Source organism: Carassius auratus, chromosome 41, assembly GCF_003368295.1.
Source record: "Carassius auratus strain Wakin chromosome 41, ASM336829v1, whole genome shotgun sequence".
In the NCBI taxonomy this organism is placed as follows: Eukaryota; Metazoa; Chordata; class Actinopteri; order Cypriniformes; family Cyprinidae; genus Carassius; species Carassius auratus.
In genome coordinates, this window is record NC_039283.1 from 7,653,273 (window position 1) to 7,675,247 (window position 21,975).

At 37.7% G+C, this 21,975-nt stretch overlaps 1 pseudogene; it reads right to left on the reverse strand.

Moving 5' to 3' along the window:
- Positions 1 to 21,975, reverse strand: part of LOC113060019 (C-Jun-amino-terminal kinase-interacting protein 3-like) — a 33,680-nt pseudogene that overhangs the window by 5,837 nt on the left and 5,868 nt on the right.

The following is a 21,975-nucleotide window of genomic DNA, read 5'->3' on the forward strand; positions in this document are numbered from 1 at the left end:
TCAGACTCCTCTCTCTCTGTGCAGAGCACCAGCTGGTCATCACTAACACCATCTTCCAGATGAAGAACAGGCTCAAGACCACCTGGCAGCACCCCCGCTCAAAACACTGGCATCTCCTGGATTACGTGATTGTCCGTCAAAAGGATAGACGAGATGTCCTTACCACTCATGTTATGCGCGGAGCTGAGTGCTGGACTGACCACCTCATGGTCAGATCCAAATTACTCATGGGTATTCAACCTCGTGTTCCGAGGCGAGCCCCAAACAAGAAACTAAACTGCACAGCGTTGAACAACCTCACCATCAAAGACAACCTCCGACGGCTCCTTGCTGAAAACCTCAACATGATCCCGGAGGAATCAGCTGATTGGCCAGCTCTACGCCAGGCTATTCATAACGCTGCTTCAGAGGTGCTTGGCCAATCAAGGAAACATCACCAGGACTGGTTTGACTGCAACTCAGCTGAGATACAGTCACTTCTTAAAACCAAGCATGAAGCCCATAAAGCTCTCCTGTCCTGCCCTGGATCTCCTACCCATAAAGCCACCTTCACTGCTGTAAGAGCAGAAACCCAGCGAGCCCTTTGGACTACGGAGAACATCTGGTGGGTGAAAAAGGCGCACGAAATCCAAAACCTGGCAGACTGCAATAACACTCAAGGCTTTTACGATGCCATAAAAGCATTGTACGGCCCCAGGAAGCGGGTGATTGCTCCAGTCCGATCAGCTGAGGGGTCTACGCTCTTCAAGGACCGCCACGAGATTCTTGCCCGTTGGGTAAATCATTTTGAGAATCTCTTCAACCACACCAACCCTGTTGACCAACACATCCTGGATAATCTGCCAGATTTGCCACCAACCATGCACCTGGACACTCCACCACTTTTCTCAGAACTCCGGCAAGCTATTTCAGGGCTGAAAAACAACAAAAGCGCTGGACCTGATGGAATCCCTGCAGAGGTTTTCAAACATGGAGGATACACCCTCACGCATCGCCTGCACCTCCTGATTCAAAACATCTGGGAACATGGGACCCTCCCACAGGACTGGAAGGATGCTAACATTGTTGTCATATACAAGCAGAAAGGAGACAGAGCAGTCTGTGGCAACAGCCGTGGGATATCTCTCCTCTCCATCGCAGGGAAACTACTGGCCAAGATCATGCTCAGCAGACTGGTTGAGCACATCTCGGAAGCTGTGCTTCCGGAAACGCAGTGTGGCTTCCGGAAGACCAGATCCACAACAGACATGGTTTTTGTCTTGAGGCAGCTGCTGGAGAAGAGTCGAGAACATCACAAAGACCTTTACGTAGCCTTCATCGATCTCAGCAAAGCCTTTGACACCATCAACCGTGAGCTGCTCTGGAAACACCTATCCAAAATTGGGGTACCACCCAAGTTTCTCAGCATCCTACAGCAGCTGCATGATGGGATGCAAGCCAGAGTCCTCATGGGAGAACTCCAATCAGAGTCTTTCGGGGTAAACGTTGGGGTGAAGCAAGGCTGTGTCCTGGCTTCGATGCTCTTTAACATCCTCCTCTCTGCCATCACCTGCCTTTTCCACCGTGTCCTGGGACATGAAGACGGTGTCCATGTGGAATACCGACTTGACGGAAGTCTTTTCAACATTCGTCGGCTTCAAGCTCACACAAAGACAAAGACCCGCCAGATCTGTGAGCTTCAGTATGCTGATGACTGTGCAGTCTTAGCCCACAGCCCAGACTCTATGCAGTACGCCCTTAACACAATATCCAGTCTGTACCAATCTTTCGGCCTACAGGTTAACACTCAAAAAACCGAGGTCATGTTCCATCTCACCACCCCCGTTCCCACACCCCCCAGTTTTCACATAAATGGTGTTCCACTTAAATCAGTGGACCACTTCACCTACTTCGGCTCCACTCTGTCTTCAAGCAGCTCCCTTGACACAGAAATGCACACTCAGATAAATAAAGCCTCATCATCTTTTGGACGCCTACGCAGCAGGGTTTTTGAAAATCGTAACCTGAAGGTCAGTACCAAGGTTGCTGTTTACAATGCGGTATGTCTCTCCACTCTTCTTTATGGGGCAGAGTAATGGACCTCATACCGCCATCACATCATCCACCTAGAGGCCTTCCATATTCGCTGCTTACAAAAAATCCTCAGCTTGTCCTGGAAAGATTGAATCCCCCATACAGTCATCCTCAGCAACACCGACTCAATCTGTATGGAAGCTGCTGTGGCCAAAAAACATCTGCGTTGGATAGGGCACACCATACGCATGCCTGAACATCGCCTGCCCCGCCAAGTCCTTTACAGTCAACTAGTGGGTGCTAAACGTTCCGCTGGAGGGCAAAAGCGTCGTTTTAAGGACTATACCAGGGACCTCCTAAAGCGGGCAAACATCCCCCTCACGAAGCTAGAATCTCTGGCACTCGACCGATCAGCCTGGCAGGCCACCTGTGCCGCTGCGGTCTCTCAAATACACCAAACCAACCAAGACCAACGATCCATGAGGCGAATCAAGAGACACCAACGGGCGGCTGGTACCCCCCTGGTATTTGGTTTCCCCTGCTCCATCTGCGGTCGAGTGTGCGGCTCAAGGATCGGACTTTACTCCCATGAGAAGTGGCACCAGCGGCAAGGTTGCTGAACCCCCACCCCCCATCCCTATCCCTGGAGCAAGCGTTATCATCGAACACGATGGACAGCTAAGAGACCCTGCCTACTCCAATAAAACAGGCTTATTGAAAATGCACATTCATTCTCTGCCAGCAGGAGGTGCTTTCAGAACGGCAGGAATAGAACTGTTTCCCGGTAACAGCAGAACACAAAGCCATGCAACACAGACTCTGAAACATGCAGCACTGGTGTTTATTTAATGAAATCATAACCTTTTTAAGTTTAATCGTCGCATTAAGCCATATCGCAATTCTGGTCTTTCTGTCCCCAAATTTAAGACCTCCTGAAATCATAATTAAGACTTTCTTGTACAATTTAAGACTTTTTACGGCCTTAAATTTGATACAACTAAGTTTAAGAATTTTTAAGACCCTTTGGAAACCCTGATACAATAAAATCCTCTAGGAAAGCACAATATATCAGCCACAATATCAGTATTGGCCCGATAAATTATCATTTTTACTGTTATTGTTATCAACCTAACAAGAAGATTTGGCCAATATTTTAAATATTTTAAAGACTTTTGTAATCAGGAACTCAAAAATTATATGCAAATTTGGATTTAGATTTGTCGGCCAACATATCAGTTATCAACTAACAAATATAAAGAATTATCGGTTATCATTTTTGGCCAAAATTCATATTGGTGCATCCCTATAATCATCTGTCACTTTGATTAACTTTTAATGCATACTTGCTTAATACATTTATTCATTTATTTTCAAGAAGAAAAAAACTATTTTTAATGATAGACACCCATGGATGTAAAATTCCATAAATTACCCATATTAATGAATAAATACAATTCAAATACCTAAAGCTTTAGTCGCTATGGATGATAAATCTACTTCCTGTAGAGGGCGGCCAGTTGTCCAATCAAAAAGCCTAAGAATGGGATCCAAACGGCAAGCAGCCCAAACGCCACTTCCTGCTGCGCACAGAAAACGCACCTGCTGCTCAGTTCGCTCAGACACTGTGAACAATTTCTAAATAGACAGAAAGAGAAATGTGAATGAGTGAGGGTTCTGAGGCACGAGATGAACAATCATTGACACCTTTTCAATCCGAGACCAACCTCTACTTTCCGAATTTTCACACTGATGATGTAAACTTTATTCCAGTATCCCACCCAAAGACAGCCATCCTTAACAAGGCAACAGCGAATGGGCTGCAAAGGTGGTGTGCCAAGCGAAGGCATCTCTTGAGACTGGAGATTCCAGATGCCTAGAATAATGATCATTACAAGCCAAAAGTACAACTCGTTTCTAAAAAAAACACACCCAAGCAGACTAAACCACAAACACACCTGAATTATGGGTGAAGAATGCAAAGGTCCCATTGGCCAAGCCAGCGATCACCTCACCCTGACAATACCTTTACATACAGGAGGAATCCAACAGAAACCTCAGGAATTTCATTCACATCAAAGATGAAAAACTGACAGTGAATCAAAATACTCTTACGTCAGAGAGTGAACCCCCTCAGAAAGACTGACAGACTGCAAACAGCGGCGCCTGGAGCTGGAGGATGAATGTATCAGCACACTGCAAGAGGACAACACGAGTAGATGATACACCCGTGAAGAAAAATAAATAAAGAGATTTCTATCTTTTGATGTAATGTGTCAGTTTACATTTCCAAACATTCTTTTTTGCCATTAACTGATTATTACTGTGTGAAACGTCTCCAAGATTTTTGAAGAAACCTACCTAAAAAAACATTTGCAAGTGTACCAAGGACAAAATTGGTTTTAAATGAAAAGGGTGGTTGCTCCAATTGTTGATTTCATTTAGTGATCCTAATTTTACAGCAGTTTTACACAAAACTGCTGTGGCTTAAACTTTTCACAGTACTGTGGCTTAGTAAGAAGGTTTCTTGAAGCATCCAGTTCTTCTTCATTTAGTCTCTCAGTTTGTTCTGTTTCTTCATGTTACTCCAGACAGAGTGGATGATGGTGAGATCAGAAAATCTCACTATTATTATTACAATTTATGGCAAAAACGAATGTTTGGAAATGTAAAATTATACTTCCTACTGATGCACTACAGCAAAACATAGAAATAACTTTTTTTTTTTTTTTTACTGAAAATAATAATGACCTAAAGATTTTTGCAAAGTAAGGTGTTTTGTGTGTTTAAAGGCATTTATTTCTATAAATTTAACTATGCATGAAAGTTTAATAATTCACGTTAGGGATAAAAACCTAAAACCATTCTAAAGAATTGGTCCAAACTGCTGTCCCACAAAAAAAAAAAAAAAAAAAAAAAAAACTTTTCAAAAGCATTTAAGTATTCAAATCTTAGATGTTTACAAAGATCCTTCTATTCTCCATTGAAACCCACATAATATTTAAAATATATGTAAGCTTGATGTATATAAAATCATAATTTATTAGGTAATTTCAATTGGGAGGTGGCTGTCCTGAACCCTAACTCCTAAAGTTCAACTTATGACAATGACAGAAATAATTTGTTTGTTTTTTTTCCCATTGTTGTTCTTAAAAATATATTTTTGACTTTTAAATAGTGAAGTACTATATATATGTGTGTGTGTGTGTGTGTGTGTGTGTGTGTACTTTTTTAAACTTAATCTAAAAAAAAATGTCCTGCTTTTTCACATCACTACAGAAACAGTGTATGTTTTAGTCCATTGGCTACGACAGAAATTACTACACCCATACATTTATGATCAGGAAATATTTATTTGTCTCTCTCTCATAGCTACAGGGTGAGCAGATATAGACCCCATCATTTTCAGGTTAATGTGCTCAAAATTTTGAAAAATTTTTGTGTAACTCAAAAGAATGTCAAAACCGACCACCCTTTTTCAGCAATTAAGCACACTTTGTTTGGGGTGTTATTCCATATCATTTTTTTTTTTATGTGTGTACAATTGTTCAGAACTGTGCTATCTAACCATGTGCTGATTAGCATCTTTGAGATTGCTAAAATCGTCAGTACCAAAACATTTGGTGGAGTTATTTGTGGGTTTAAGGGGAGTGTTATCTCATAAAATTGTCACTACTGAAACAGTCACGACCAAAACATGTCATCAGTTTCAGTAGTGACATAAGGGAACACATATTCCTCATATTTGGGGAAATAAGAAATTATTTCATGACCGAAACATGTCATCAATTTCAGTAAGGACTAAAGGGAACACATATTCCTCATATTTGGGGGAAATAGAACATTATTTTTGCACCATTATGCAATTTTGTAATATTTTAGTATGTTTTAGCAAGTGTTTTTGTATGCAATGTGATATGGTCGTTACCAAAGAATTACTGTCACTGCCGAAAATGTGCAGTCACTACCAAAATATGGGAGATATGTATGTATGTATATACAGTATTGTTCAAAATAATAGCAGTACAATGTGACTAACCAGAATAATCAAGGTTTTTCGTATATTTTTTTATTGCTACGTGGCAAACAAGTTACCAGTAGGTTCAGTAGATTCTCAGAAAACAAATGAGACCCAGCATTCATGATATGCACGCTCTTAAGGCTGTGCAATTGGGCAATTAGTTGAATTAGTTGAAAGGGGTGTGTTCAAAAAAATAGCAGTGTGGCATTCAATCACTGAGGTCATCAATTTTGTGAAGAAACAGGTGTGAATCAGGTGGCCCCTATTTAAGGATGAAGCCAACACTTGTTGAACATGCATTTGAAAGCTGAGGAAAATGGGTCGTTCAAGACATTGTTCAGAAGAACAGCGTACTTTGATTAAAAAGTTGATTAGAGAGGGGAAAACCTATAAAGAGGTGCAAAAAATGATAGGCTGTTCAGCTAAAATGATCTCCAATGCCTTAAAATGGAGAGCAAAACCAGAGAGACGTGGAAGAAAACGGAAGACAACCATCAAAATGGATGGAAGAATAACCAGAATGGCAAAGGCTCAGCCAATGATCACCTCCAGGATGATCAAAGACAGTCTGGAGTTACCTGTAAGTACTGTGACAGTTAGAAGACGTCTGTGTGAAGCTAATCTATTTTCAAGAATCCCCCGCAAAGTCCCTCTGTTAAAAAAAAAGGCATATGCAGAAGAGGTAACAGTTTGCCAAAGAACACATCAACTGGCCTAAAGAGAAATGGAGGAACATTTTGTGGACTGATGAGAGTAAAATTGTTATTTTTGGGTCCAAGGGCCACAGGCAGTTTGTGAGACCACCCCCAAACTCTGAATTCAAGCCACAGTACACAGTGAAGACAGTGAAGCATGGAGGTGCAAGCATCATGATATGGGCATGTTTCTCCTACTATGGTGTTGGGCCTATTTATCGCATACCAGGGATCATGGATCAGTTTGCATATGTTAAAATACTTGAAGAGGTCATGTTGCCCTATGCTGAAGAGGACATGCCCTTGAAATGGTTGTTTCAACAAGACAATGACCCAAAACACACTAGTAAACGGGCAAAGTCTTGGTTCCAAACCAACAAAATTAATGTTATGGAGTGGCCAGCCCAATCTCCAGACCTTAATCCAATTGAGAACTTGTGGGGTGATATCAAAAATGCTGTTTCTGAAGCAAAACCAAGAAATGTGAGTGAATTGTGGAATGTTGTTAAAGAATCATGGAGTGGAATAACAGCTGAGAGGTGCCACAAGTTGGTTGACTCCATGCCACACAGATGTCAAGCAGTTTTAAAAAACTGTGGTCATACAACTAAATATTAGTTTAGTGATTCACAGGATTGCTAAATCCCAGAAAAAAAAAATGTTTGTACAAAATAGTTTTGAGTTTGTACAGTCAAAGGTAGACACTGCTATTTTTTTGAACACACCCCTTTCAACTAATTGCCCAATTGCACAGCCTTAAGAGCGTGCATATCATGAATGCTGGGTCTTGTTTGTTTTCTGACAATCTACTGAACCTACTGGTAACTTGTTTGCCACGTAGCAATAAAAAATATACTAAAAACCTTGATTATTCTGGTTAGTCACATTGTACTGCTATTATTTTGAACAATACTGTATTATATATATATATATATATATATATATATATATATATATATATATATATACACACACACACACACACACAATGTATATGTGAGCAAAATCTTAACTCAATATAAATAACTTCTTCTAAATACTTAACTTCTAATTAAATTATTATTACTGTATTTCGGTAGTGACAAATTCAGGGAGAGAAAAATATTCCAAAACCTTCTGAAAATACAATATTAGAATTAACTGCACAATTAATAGAAATGTGAACTTTGGATTATTATACAATTTGCATGCATACAAATATTTAGAAAAAAATATTTAAACTCTGACTTTGGACCAGTTCTGTAGAATAGCCCATAAACTAAAGTAAGATGAAATTAATAAGAATGACATGCCCTCACCCTCCATCCTGGGTCCCAATCCACACAGTTCCCAGAGTCTCTCCTAACACAGGTGGAGATATAGTTAAAACACAACTGAGTGAAACACATTAACACTCAGTAACTCTTAGAAAATCCCACTGCTAGATTAGTTAATATTACTAGAATTGAAGAAAAATGCCATGAAAACTAATGCAGCTAAATGTAATAAAGAAAACATTAAACTATTAACTATTTTAAGTAATGGGTAAAGGGTCTTGCTAAGATACTTAAAATACATTCTAAAGTGCAATTTTATTTTGACAGGAGATTTTGACATTTATTTAACTGTAAAACTCAAAAAAAAAAATTGTTTGATCAGTTTTCTCAGTTGTCCAGATTTTCTATGTCTTTAAGATGAAAATAAATTCATTGACAAAATTATATAAATTATATATGCATTAAAGTTATTAATTCATCGTCAAATACTATGTTGCAGTAATTGATGAGAGGTTTCTTCACGAGGTCCACTGACCCATGCTGTGGTCATGTGCATTTTACACAAAAATGGATTTTGCTGGCTTTATATAAAATAATTTGATTGGTTTAACACCGTAAGACCAAGTATGTTTTCGATTTAAGTTACAATGATCTGGAAAATATGATCAAATTGAGTTTTGTATTCATTATTATCATATTTAGCAGCAAAAACAGTTTTCCATATTGACAATTGTAAAAAAAAAAAAAAAAAGATTGTTTCTTGAGACATCTGACACTGGAGACTGGAGTATTGACTGCTGAAAATACAGTTTTGCATCACATGAATAAATTACATCTTAAAATATAAAGTAGTTATAAAAAATGGAAATAATATGTCACAATATTACTGTTTTACTGTGTTTTTTTTATCATGTAACTGCAGCCTTGGCGAGCATAAGACACTTCTTTCAAATACATTACCACCCCCAAACTTTTGAATGGTATTGCACTCAGAAACCACAAGAAGTAAAAAGCAGCATTTCCTCACCTTGTAAACAGGTGGGAAATACCTTGTAAACCAGTATTTTAAAAGGTATTCAGTTTGAGAAATACTCAAGAAAATATAAAATTATACTTAAAGGGATAGTTCACCCAAAAATGAATATTACCCCATGATCTCTCATGAACACGCATAAGACAGTTAGTGAAAGCTAGAAATTACAGTTTATAGAGTTTTAATTATGGATATTTTTCTTACACAAATGCATTGCTTCATTTAAAAATGCTTTTATTAATCCCCCAGAGCCGTGTGAAGTGCTTTATATGATGGACAGATTCACTTCATTTTGCTTCAAAATCCCAACCACCATTCACTGCCATTATAAAGCTTGGAAGAGCCAGGACATTTTTTTTGTTTGTTTTACAACTCCAGTCATATACACATAGGATGGCTCGAGGCGGAGTAAATCATGGGGAAATTTTAATTTTTGGGTGACCTATTCCATTAAAATAATACTTAATTACTATAACTCATATCACCTCTGACATCAGAACACCAGTGTTAACTCTACAAAGCGGCAGTGCTCAGACTGACCAGTAGGGGGCACAGCACAGATGCATAATGCAGGGGATGTTGGTGGAAGGTTGAACTGATCCAGAATGGTATTGGAGCGAGCCGGGTCAATCACTATGACTTCACTGCTGGAAGCAGGTCCAGTGATGGCCCACACAAAACACTGAGGATGGGAGGCGGGGTGTGAAATGTTTACAGTAATGAATGACATGATGCAACATGGTAATTAGATTAAGGTGGTGGTTAAATACATTTTAGTACAAGAAAACAACCTGTTTTGTAATACAAGTTTCCCACATTCAAGGAAAACCTGAAAATATGAGGAAATTTCTATAGTGAGTACCATTTAATTCTAGTTATTAGTGGTCCACCAATATTGTTTTTTTGACAGCCGATGCCGTTATCTTGGAAAACAGGGTGGCCCATAGCCGATATAAAGCCGATATAATTTGTATTTTATATTTTAATGAATATTGCTGGATTAGACTAAGTTTGCCAAGTTTGTGAAAATAAATGTTCATTAGTTATTCAAAGATTTAATTTAAGTTTAAATGATATAAATGAGTATTTGCTTAATGCTAACGGCAAACGGGAAAGTATGTTTGCCTTTATATTCCCAATTCATCTAATTATATTCCTACATTCCTTTTTTTTATCGTTTTATCTGATTATTAGACAGACTTCTAATCTTAGACAGAACTCTTAACAAGGACAGTAAACAAGAGGGAGAGTGTGAGCAATGTGTGCTCAGCGCTGTCAAAATAATGGTCCCACCTCGAATGATGCCGATATTTGAAAAATGCCAAATATCGGCCGATATATCGGTCGACCACTACTAGTTATGCTTTGCTCTAAAATATTTAATTGGCTAAAAATTGCTTGTTATGAGTGTAAAATGTATGAAATTATTTGTAATAACCAGTAGTCACAAATGACTTAAAAAATCATGGAAATGCATTGGTCAGATGGTGTGGGAACCATACATGTTAATTAGCTGTAAAAGATTGTGAAGGTTTGTTTGAACGTACCGTCTGCTCTCCTGATATCTCTGGAGGAACTGCAGTAGCACAAATGAGCTGTGAAAGATTAAACATTTATTAATCAACATCTTTTAGATCCCTGACCTTAATCTCCACTGGCTAAAATCAGTGGAAATGCAAAGCAGAGGAACGAAAATCACTTCTTCTTCGGGTTACTTAGACTCTTGGGAAATAAACAAAGTAAAATGGAAATTATGGCAACGTAAGACATTAAGCACCTATTATAATACGTTTAACTTGAAACACAAGTAGAATTACTGACCATATCCTAACCTGAATTAACCTTCTAATCTTTTCTAATTGGGACAAAGAGTAACTTTATGAAGTGAAATGTTTTTATTGTTAACTAAACCTAAAACAATCAAAAAACATTGGTGATTGAAATAAAGCTAAACAAAAATTAAAAGTGTATAGTAGATGAACTAATAAATAATAATAAAAATCTAGGATATTTAGGACATTTTAATGAATTAACTGAAATAAGTAATGAAAATTCTGTCATCAAAATTTACTCACCCTGAAGTTGTTCCAAACCTGTATGAGTTTCTTTTCGAAGGTTGGTAACCAAACAGTTGATGGTATCAATCACAATTTAGGTTACCAACATTCTTCAAAAGAAACTCATGCAGGTTTAGAACAAATTCAAGTTGAGTAAGATATGACAGAATTAAATTTTTGATGTTTATCTGCTTACCCCCAGGGCATCAAAGATGTAGTTGACTTTGTTTTTGAACTCAAACCGCTGCAGTCTGTCAGTCATATAATGTAAGTGGATGGGAATCAATGAGTACTACAACTGTTTTTTTTTTTTAATTCCTGGTAATTTCCCTTCCTGGCAAATTTTATTATAGAAATGTAAAATAACCTATATCTGTATATATGGTCCAACATGGTTAGTTAAGCAGTTAAGTCCTGATTTACTAATGGACCTTTTCATCTCCCCTAACGTGAAGGGAGAGTTAATAACATCATCCCTCTCTTCTTCTCTTTCCAACAATTCTTTACTTACGTCACTTGTTTTTTGTCTTCCCCTTTCCCCCTCTTCTGATATATTTTCAGAACTGTGAACCTCAGACAATGCTTTAGCTAACATGTCTGCTATATCTGTATCATTGCTAGACACCACCCCTCCATTTTCCAATACTGGGTGTCCCCAATCTCGTCTTATTCCACTCGGCCATTTTCTTTAACATTTCCCAAACTTGATTCATTGTTGTGCTTCTTCCTATTGTAAAACACAAAATGTTTTCCAATATTTTCTTTTCTTTTCTTTAATAGTCTTTCCACTGCTTGCATTCTTTTACATCCTATGAAATGCTGGAAATTGTTAGTGTTTTTTAATACCTTAAAAGCCTTATTGCATTTCCTTATTACTTCACTGCACTTATCGTTCCACCACAGAACTAACTTCTGTCTTTTAATACCACCCTTTCTTATAATTGTCTGATTGGCAGCCCTAATTATTGCCTCTCTCACATTTTCATTAAAATGTCTATATCCTGCTCTTTTTTTATATATTTTTTAATTTTCTTTACATATCTCTGTGAATGTATCCCACTGTGCCTTTCCAAATACCCACCTTTCTGATATATCTTCTAATTCCACACTGCTTTCACTACTTACTTTACAAACATAAGGTAATGATCACATCCAACAGTTGTTTGTTTCATGACTCCCCAAAAACAAATTCCTGTCAATGACTGTGACACTAATGTTAAGTTTAAACTTGACTCACTACCTGTATAATGATTTATCCTCGTAAAACTCCCATCACTTAAACACACAACTCTTCTTCTTGCTTAATTGTGGATCGCAGACTTATATATGCATTACCGCCATCTATCTCTCAAATGGACCAGTGACACTCTTAACGGAGATTGTAGATAGTGTCAATGGTCCATTTGAGAGATAAGTGGTAATGCACTTAAGTTTTAACTTAAGCTGCTGAGAACGCGCTCAAGAGCATGTGCTCAGGAGAGTTTCCTAACAGTTCGGACATTGCGTGAATCAGAAGTAAAAAATTATATAAATGTTGTTCAGTTTCTTGCACAGACTGATGTTTTTTGTCTTTACTCATCAATGTATCGTAACGAGCCACAGGGTTTAATTTAGTTTTGTTTGTGCGCGTTTTTTTTTTTGTTGTTTTATGTTTTAGCCGTGATTCCCATTCACCTCCGTTATAAGACTGACAGACTGAAACATTTTGATTTAAACATCTCTGTTTGTGTTCAGCTGAAGAAACAAAGTCACCTACATCTTGGATGTCCTGGGGCTAAGCAGATAAATATAACATTTTCATTGTTGGGTGAACTATCCCTTTAAATGTTTAAATATTAAAATTAATAAGAATAAATTGAAATTAAAATAAATAATAGCTTGATATAAGTATTAACAAAAACAAACAAAAACTACTGAAAATGAAAAAAAAACAATATACATATAATAATAATAAAAAATGAAAATATAAAAATTACAAATAATAATAATATATACTATAATAGTATATATAAAAAATACTAAAACAACATGGAATGACTGGCCAGGAACTCTCACCTTCGCTGTAGCATCTCTCTGGTCCAGCAGTCTCAGCTGGATGAGGACGGGCACATCTTTGGGCTCAGGAGGGAGTCCTGAGTCCTGCTCCACACAAATACACACACAGATTTATAATTACACTCAGCGGACTTCAGTTAAGCAATATTAAAGGTGAAAATGTCAGAGATATTTGTAAATATTGTTTATAAGAACTCTAGGACGGTATATGTTTCAGATGCACTTTGAGGTGTGGATGGCTCTCTACCTGTTACTAAAGATAACAAATATAGATGTGTTTACCTTCATGTCTGTAACAGCGAGGGGCATGCTCCAGCCACTAAACTGTTTTTTACCCAGAGCAGCCCACACATGAGTACGGATCTCCCTGTACAACTCTTTTTTTCTTAAGCTGAGAGATGGAGAACTTCTGTAAGAATAAAATTATTCATTTGAGCAAAGAGTAATAACGAAAAGCAAAAGTAACCAATGCTATACATACAGTAGTCTTTTTAATACGCATATCGTTGAAAAACTACCATGTGGAAAAAAATGCATAAGACAGGAAATGACATTATAGTGCATCAAAGTCAACAAATTTTTAAGCAACTTACAAATTTATAAACTATATTTACAAACTATAAAATTTATTGTACTTCAAATTAAAGTTTCAAATAACAAATAAATAAAAATAAATAAAACCATATATACAACCAACATGAAAAGGAAGAGTACAAACTAGACTTTTTCTTATAGTAGACGCAAAAAATGTCAAGGACCCACAAAACATTTGTTGATGAATCTGACTGTGCGTTCACACCGCCGACGTCAACAATTTTCAAAGCTATTTTTCAATGTAAGCTGGCGTCGAGGAGCGGCGCGTCATGATTTGCCCGTTGAGAGCATCGGGGAGAGTTGAAATCAAGGCAACTTTATGGTAATGAGCTATGATGTGGTTGGGCAGCAACCAATCGGAACGGAGAAGTCTACCGCTTGAGAGGATTCCAGAGAATGCAGCTCCGACCATTAGTTCCCAAGCACAATGGAGGACAGGTTGATTATTGCTGTTTCGCATTTGCAATAATCTATGATGTGTCCCTGTTTGCGTACAGGGACATAAATAAATTAAAAGTGATACATTGACCAAAGTGTCTGAAATTTGATCATTTTAAGTAAAGGATCTTAATATTTCGTCCACAACAATATTTAATGAGGTTAACTTATAACGTTACCCTCCTCGGGGTTAGTCTGCACGAGATCAACAAGCTTGTTTGCTTTGCGGCCACTTTAAATACAAGAGCGATTTTTGATGCTCTCGACGCCGGTGGTGTGAACGCACAGTTAGGGCCGTTACATAAGCCCCTTTCACACTGCACGTTGGACTCGGCACATTGGCATAACATTGCCGGGTCGCTTTCTGTGTGAAAGCAAACCCGTCACGGGATTGATTCCGGGATTGGTTCAATCCTAGGACGAGCGCTGTGTGAACAAAAGCCAGATCTAACGCCGTGTCGTGGTGATGATGCTCGTTATCGTGCGACTCTTTTACTAGCTGTTTTGAAGGAAGATCAGCGTTCGTGACAAAAACATATTTGCAAACTGTAATGAAGCGGAGATCAGTTAGTTCCTCACTTTCTGCGCTGATGCCGAGATCGTTCGCCAGCTTCAGTGAAAGTATAACGTGCCTGACGTTTTCGACTCGTACATTACACGTCACACCCTGATGTCATGTGTAGTTACGGGATCTTTACGGGTTGTGTGTGAAAGCATGCATATATACCGGGTAACCACTGGCAGTGTGAAAGTGCAAAATCTAGCGACCTGGGAACAATTGCCGGGACACTTTACCGTGTATTTGCCCGAATCATAGTGTGAAAGGGGGTATATAGTCAACGCGAGCGACTCGCTCCCTTTCATAGTTCAAAGAGTGGATGCAAGCATCACGGGTGATGCGTGTATGCAATACACAGCTCACGTAACAGGGGGTAGTAGAGTCGGGAGATATTAGATATTAGAGTCGGGTCACATGATATTCAGATCAAAATGGCAACTGAAGAGGAATGCATTCTGTTGCTGATTTTACATCGGCGGCAACAAATGCAGCGCAAAGATAGGCAGTGGTATGTTCAGCCATTATATCGAAGAAGAGATTAGGATGGGGAGTTTGTGTCTCTGCTACTTCCCACTCGAAGCCTGGACGAGGAGAGACATTTCCAGTACTTTAGGATGTCGAAACTTAGCTTCCCCTCACCACTTCTGCACAACACCTTCCACTTTTTGTGCGCCCTAGTGAATTTGCCACTGGCACTTTTCCAGTCTGTTTTCACTTTATCTAAAGGATTACCCATCGCGGTTGCAACCTCTCTCCAGGCATTTTCCAACACTATTTTATTGGGTTGTAATTGCGATGATATATCATATAAATGTGGATGTATATGTATAAGCTCACATAATTTTTCCCCTTCATCCGCCATTGTATTCAAACCTTCTTCTTCTGTAAACATAATATACTTGAATTAATGTACAATACTAGCAATGTCGCACCCACCGACAACTCATAGTATTGCGTGCATCGGTGCGTCGCGTATCAAAAACTAGGACGACACATTTGGCTGCACACTGATGCATAATGGCAGCCGAAGCGTAGCAATGCGTAGCCTTGCATACACGTACCAATGCATTGACTATGTAATGGCCCTTATAGACCAGTAATCCCCCACACTATAATACAAAGGAAAATTAGCAGACAGACTATCAATTAGCAGATATTTGAAACTGCTAAAGCAAGAGGACTCACTCTGTCAGGGGTGATTTTGTAGAGAGTTGCTGTGGAGACACCACTGGTGTTTGTACAGAAGCTGGTGTTGGAGAGAGGGTTACTGCTGGAGCTGTGGCTGGAGCTAACTGACCTTTTGTCAGACTTAGAAAATTATTAAACCTGCAGGGAAAAAAATTGGTTCATAGCAGAAAATACCACAAACTGACTTTTAGAGACTGGTTGCACAGTAACCTCACCTGCTCCAGACACTACCCTTCTCTTCCACAGGCGGTTGCTCTTCTTTTATAACTCTAGAGGACGACAGAATACATTGATCAGTGTGTATACTAGATTTTTTTTTTTTTTTTGTTCTGTATAAAAAAAAATTTGGTCTGTGCACAAGTCACAATCCTATGGTGTGAGTATGTGTCACAATGTGGTCAAAAATGTGTTTGTGCTCATTTTTAGCGCAATGCTATGAGATTTTGTTGCGAAGTTATTTACTGGCATAATATCATAATAGCAAATAAACAGACAAGAAACATGAACATAAAGACTTGGGAGAGGGAGTTTAACACACTTCTGAAGCTGAGAATGCCGCAGAGATTCCTGCAGTTCGAACAGCCGCTCTTTGTACTGATTCTTCTCCATGACCACCCGGGCCATTTCAGAACGAGAGAAGCGACGGAGGGAAGTAGGTAGCACAGCCTGGAGAAAACCAGAGAGAATGAGGCAGGGATTTCAGTGTTTCTAGGAAACAGGATAGTAGAATTTCCAGAATAGTACTTTTCATAAACATCTCTGAAAATATGCTTTACAACTGAAATCTTTCATAAAGACTTACATCAGGGTCCTCTGACTGGACTTTCTCAAGCTGTTTTTGTAATCTGTTAAAATATAAAAAAACTATTTAATAAGAAAACACACACACATATATACATATATAACCAAACAAACAAAACACAAACTGTTGTCTATTAATTTGAACTGTTAAAATTACTATTCAAGAGCTTTAGTTCATTTAGTTTTTTTTTTTTTTGTTGATAAATCAATAATTTTACTCAGCAAGGAAACAAAGACATTTATCATGGTACAGAGTGTTTTTGTTTAAAAATAAATGCGGTTTCTGTTGAACTTTTTATTCACCAAAGAATTAAAAAAATGTACCATTGTTTCCACAAAAATATTAATCATCATGAATGTTTTCAACATGATAATATGAAATGCTTCTTGAATGATTTGTGAAGAATCACATGACATTGAAGACTAGATTAATGGCTGCTGAGAATTTAGCTTTTCAGCTTCAACTCCGATTGTAATATTTCATAATTTTACTGTAATTTTTGACTAAATACCAACTCCAATCCAAGGCTTTTGAATGCTAATGTGAATATTTTTCTTTATCTCAATCCTTTGAAATGTTCATTCTTTTTTCCAGAAACATACTAAGCAGTGTAATTTTATGTAAACAAGTTCGACTTTAAACTATTATTTCAAATTATTATTATTTGAAAACCTGTCATTCACATTACCGCTTGATTTCATCCTCCATCTCCTTGGTTTTTCCTTCCAGTCGGCTGATGGTTTCACGGCAAGAATCAAGTTCCATATTCAGGGCAGATCTTTCACTGGTCAGCTCCTCAACACGGGATATAAGGGCCTTACGAGCAGTATCCACCATTTCACTGAGACAGAGGCAAAGACAGGCACAGAGAAAGGGATACACCATGGATAGAGATTAAATTAAATGGTGTGTCATGTCATGATCAGAGGCTCATTCAAGACTCAACAATGACAATAAACAGATTTATATATAAAATTGTGTTCTATCTTACTGAGTTTGTTTTAGTTCTTCATATTGAGAAAGAGTCTGCTCAAACTGGTCTGTGCTATCTGCAAACAAAACAAAAATACAAAAAGACTCAAGCACACATGCCAGCCATTATTTAGACTGTGATGAATCTATATTTAGTAACAACTTAATTATAAACAACTTAACTATATTGAGTATTTCTTCTGCAGTTGTACCTGCACTCACTAACATCATAAACACATCCCTTAACATTGGTGTTTTCCCCTCAGCTATTAGACAGGCTCATATAACCCACCCTTAACCCATCACTTTTAGAGAACTAAAGACTGATTTCCCTTCTCCCTTTCATTGCAAACACACTTGAAAGAGCCGTCTCTGCCTTTCTGACACAGAACAACCTCCTCAACAGCAACCAATCTGGTTTTAGAAGTGGACGTTCAACCGAGAATGCCTTGCTGTCAGTTGCTGAAGCCCTAAGACTGCTTCAATACTTATCTTGTTGGATCTGTTCACCGTTTTTGACACGTTTAACCACATGATCCTCCTGTCAACCCTACTGACAAAGGGCATCTCAGGAAACGCACTCCAGTGGTTTGAGTGTTAACTCTCAGATAGGTCCTTTAAGATATCTTTCAGAGGTGAGGTGTCCAAGTCACAACATCTAACTACCGGGGTGCCTCAAGGCTCAGTTCTTGGACCACTTCTCTTCTCTGTCTACATGGCATCACTAGGTTCTGTCATTCAGAAACATGGCTTTTCATATCACTGCTATGCTGATGACACTCAACTCTACCTCTCACTCCATCTTGATGATCCAACAATAGCTGCTTGCATCTCAGCATGTCTAACAGACATTTCTTGCTTGATGACGGACCATCACCTTCAACTCAACCTTGCCAAAAAAGACCTGCTTGTGGTTCCAGCAAACTTATTGTTTCATCACAACTTCACCATCCAGTGGCACATCAACCATAACTAATTTAAAAACAGCCAGAAACCTTGGAGTTATGATTGATGATCAGCTGTATTTCTTAACCACATTGCTAAAACTGTCCAGTCCTGCAGATTTGCTTTATTCAACATCAAGAAGATCAGGCCCTTTCTTTTGGAAAATGCTTCACAACTCCTTGTTCAGGCTCTTGTTCTGTCCAGGCTGGACTATTGCAATGCAAAGACACTTCTCTTCCATCTTAATTTGACTAACACTCTCTATTCTAATTCTATATATATATATATATATAAAAACATATTTTTTCCTTTTAGACTGTTTGTTTTCTTTAAAGGGGTCATATGATGCCATTTCAAGTTTTCCTTTCTCTTTTGAGTGTTAAAAGTTGTTAATGCATAGATAAGATCCCTAAAGTTGCAAAGACTAAAGTTTCAAGCCCAAAGAGATATTGTGATTTGCACAGCCTGTCAGTTAACAACAGCACTGTGTGGTAAACGCTGCTCTATGTGAAATCATGCACGTGATGGAATTTACAGCTGATTAGAGAACCGGCTTTACTGGTGAGATGCACATTAATTATTGGCCGATATTTATCGTGCACCCCTAGTTTTTATATTTAAAGAATTTGCCACTGACTAATCAAACGCAATTTTTGAGCAGTGTAGAGTAGCGCATGTCGTTTGTCATTTCTCCGATCACAAGGCAAACATGTTTTTATGTTTACATGGCGCAATATGCAACACAACATAAAAAGACAGTATAAGTCATTATAATGAGTAATTATGTCCCCACTGGATGCATTTTCATCACACACTTGAGGTATTCGGCCAATCACAATGCACTGGATAGCTGGCCAATCAGAGCACACCTCGTTTATCAGAATTTTGAGCTTTGTAAGAATCAATACGTATCAGAAAGGCTGGGCATAGAGGAGCAACAATAATGTACATTACGAGGAAAATAATGTGTTTTTTTATCCTTATACCACATATACACATTGCATTACTCCAAATACACAAAATAATGTTAGCAACGTCATATGACCCTTTAAAAAAAAAAACAACAACAACACTGGCTTCTATAATCTTTTTCTATTCTATCTGTTTTCTATTTATTATACAAGTTAGAAAAAAAACATGCTACGTGTACTGCATTAAACTAACTGAGAGTTGTTATAGCACCTGCATATTATTTCTCTTTTGTTGATTTTGATTGGTTCCATTGTCCTCATTTGTAAGTCAAACATTCAAATTAAATACATGATCATACCTCTGACACTGGCCCCCTGATCAACATTTTCCACATATTCCCTGCTGAGTTCAGATAACTCTGAAAACACAGAGTCTGTATTCCTCAACTCCCACTCCAAGCATTCAGAGTCATTGTATATCTCTTCCTCCTCCTCTGTTTTCTCTCCATCTTCCACCTTCTGGTCTTCAACCACCTCGCTCTCATCCTCCTGGGCTTGTTTCGCTTCATCAAACAAACTGGAGTTTAATTCAGAAGCTGTCTTAGAACAAACAGGGGAGCTGGAGATAAACAAAGAGACAGATCAACAGAAAATACAACAGAAAGATAAACTGTTTATGGGAAATACATTAATTACCTGTTTAAAAGGAAATACAATCAAATATCATTAAAAAATAAATTACTTGGATTGTATTTCTTCCCTTTTTTCAATGAAGAAGAAAAAAAATCACAATGAATCATTTAACATGAATTAAAATAATCAAATATAAGAACATTAACAGGATGTTACACACATTACCAGAGATACAAACTCCCACTCACTGCCTGAACTCAGTAGGAGAAAACGTGGAAGATAAGAAAAATAAAGAGAAGAAAATCATAAAGCTTTTGAAATGAAGTTACTTAAGTTTTAACCCTCTGGTGCTGTTCTGTCATTTTAGACCAGAAAAAAAAAAAATTAAATGTAAAAAAAATCACGACTTCATTGGATTGGTATGAAACTCGATGACTTTTATGGCAGTCACCATGTGAACACAACACAAAAAAACAAAACAAAAAATACTAAAATTGATTGTGGACTCGAAAAAGCTAAATTGTTGATAAAAAAAAAAAAAAAAAGTCACACTTGTGTTGTTCACGGTCAAAAATGGAAATGAATGGAAAATATGCAAAAATATGAAAATGCTAAGAATATTTTGTGTACAATTTACAAATAATTCATGATGCAGAAAAAAGTGCACAGCAATGAAGAGGTGACACTCTAAAATAGACACACTGTTCATTTTTTTTTTTCATTTTTGCTGAGTTTTGATGTTGTAACAAAATTAATTTTCTTTGTTTAGGTTTGACTGTAGTACAAAAACTGACATTTCAAACCAACAACAACTAAAAATTTGATTTTAAAGGCAGTCAACATTTTAACATGAACGTTTTATATAAATTTTAAAATAAATTTTTTTCCTGCAATTGCAAGGCTGAAAATTCACATCCAACATTGTCAAACTGCTACTGTTGGTCTCGGACAAATCAATGGGATATTACAGTCCCTCCTGATAAATTTCTGTACCTTGTTTCAACAAAGCCCTTCAAATGAGCCAGCTCAGGGGTGGAGCTTATGATGTCAGTGATAAAGGACTGATCGTTATTATGGTTAACTTCAGCATCAGTCACTTTGCTGTTGCTGGTAACGGTAATTTCTGATGCAGTGGAATCAGGGGCACTGCAAGGTTTTGGATCATGCTGTGGAAAGAAGGGGGAGGAAAAGAGATGCTGTTGTGAAAACACATATTTATTGTTATATACTAGACATTAATGCAAAAATATGCAAAGTAATCTTTGGAAAGAGCATTGTTTGTGTCCGCTGAATTAATAATAAATCCACCTCTTCAGTGATGGAGGTCTCTGTTTGGCCATGTGTAGAAACAGCTTCTGAATGTTTGCTATGCACATGATTCCTGCAAACAAAGAGTAATACTGTAAAATGTAACTTCTCAAATCCAGAAGAAATTATAGGCTTTATTACAAGCTGTTAAGCAAGAAATGTACCACAATGTCCTCTCAGCTTAATTCAAAAAATGGGAAGTGTGTGTTACCTCAAAGAGGAGGCTTCGCTCTCCATCTCCTTTTTCTTTTCCAGCAGAACTCGATGTGTCAGTGCTGACTGGATATTAAAAGAGAAGATTTTAAAAAGATTTTAAAAAAGGGAAATTTAATGTAACCAACAAGCTAGCTAAACTAAAACACTTGAGAGGCGACAGACCTTGTTATGCGTCTGTTTAATTGAGTTTAGCTCTCGTGTCAGATTTGCTTTCTGCTCCTCCAACGTCATTACTACATAGAAAAGACCATTGGCATATATTTAAAAAATACATTTATATAT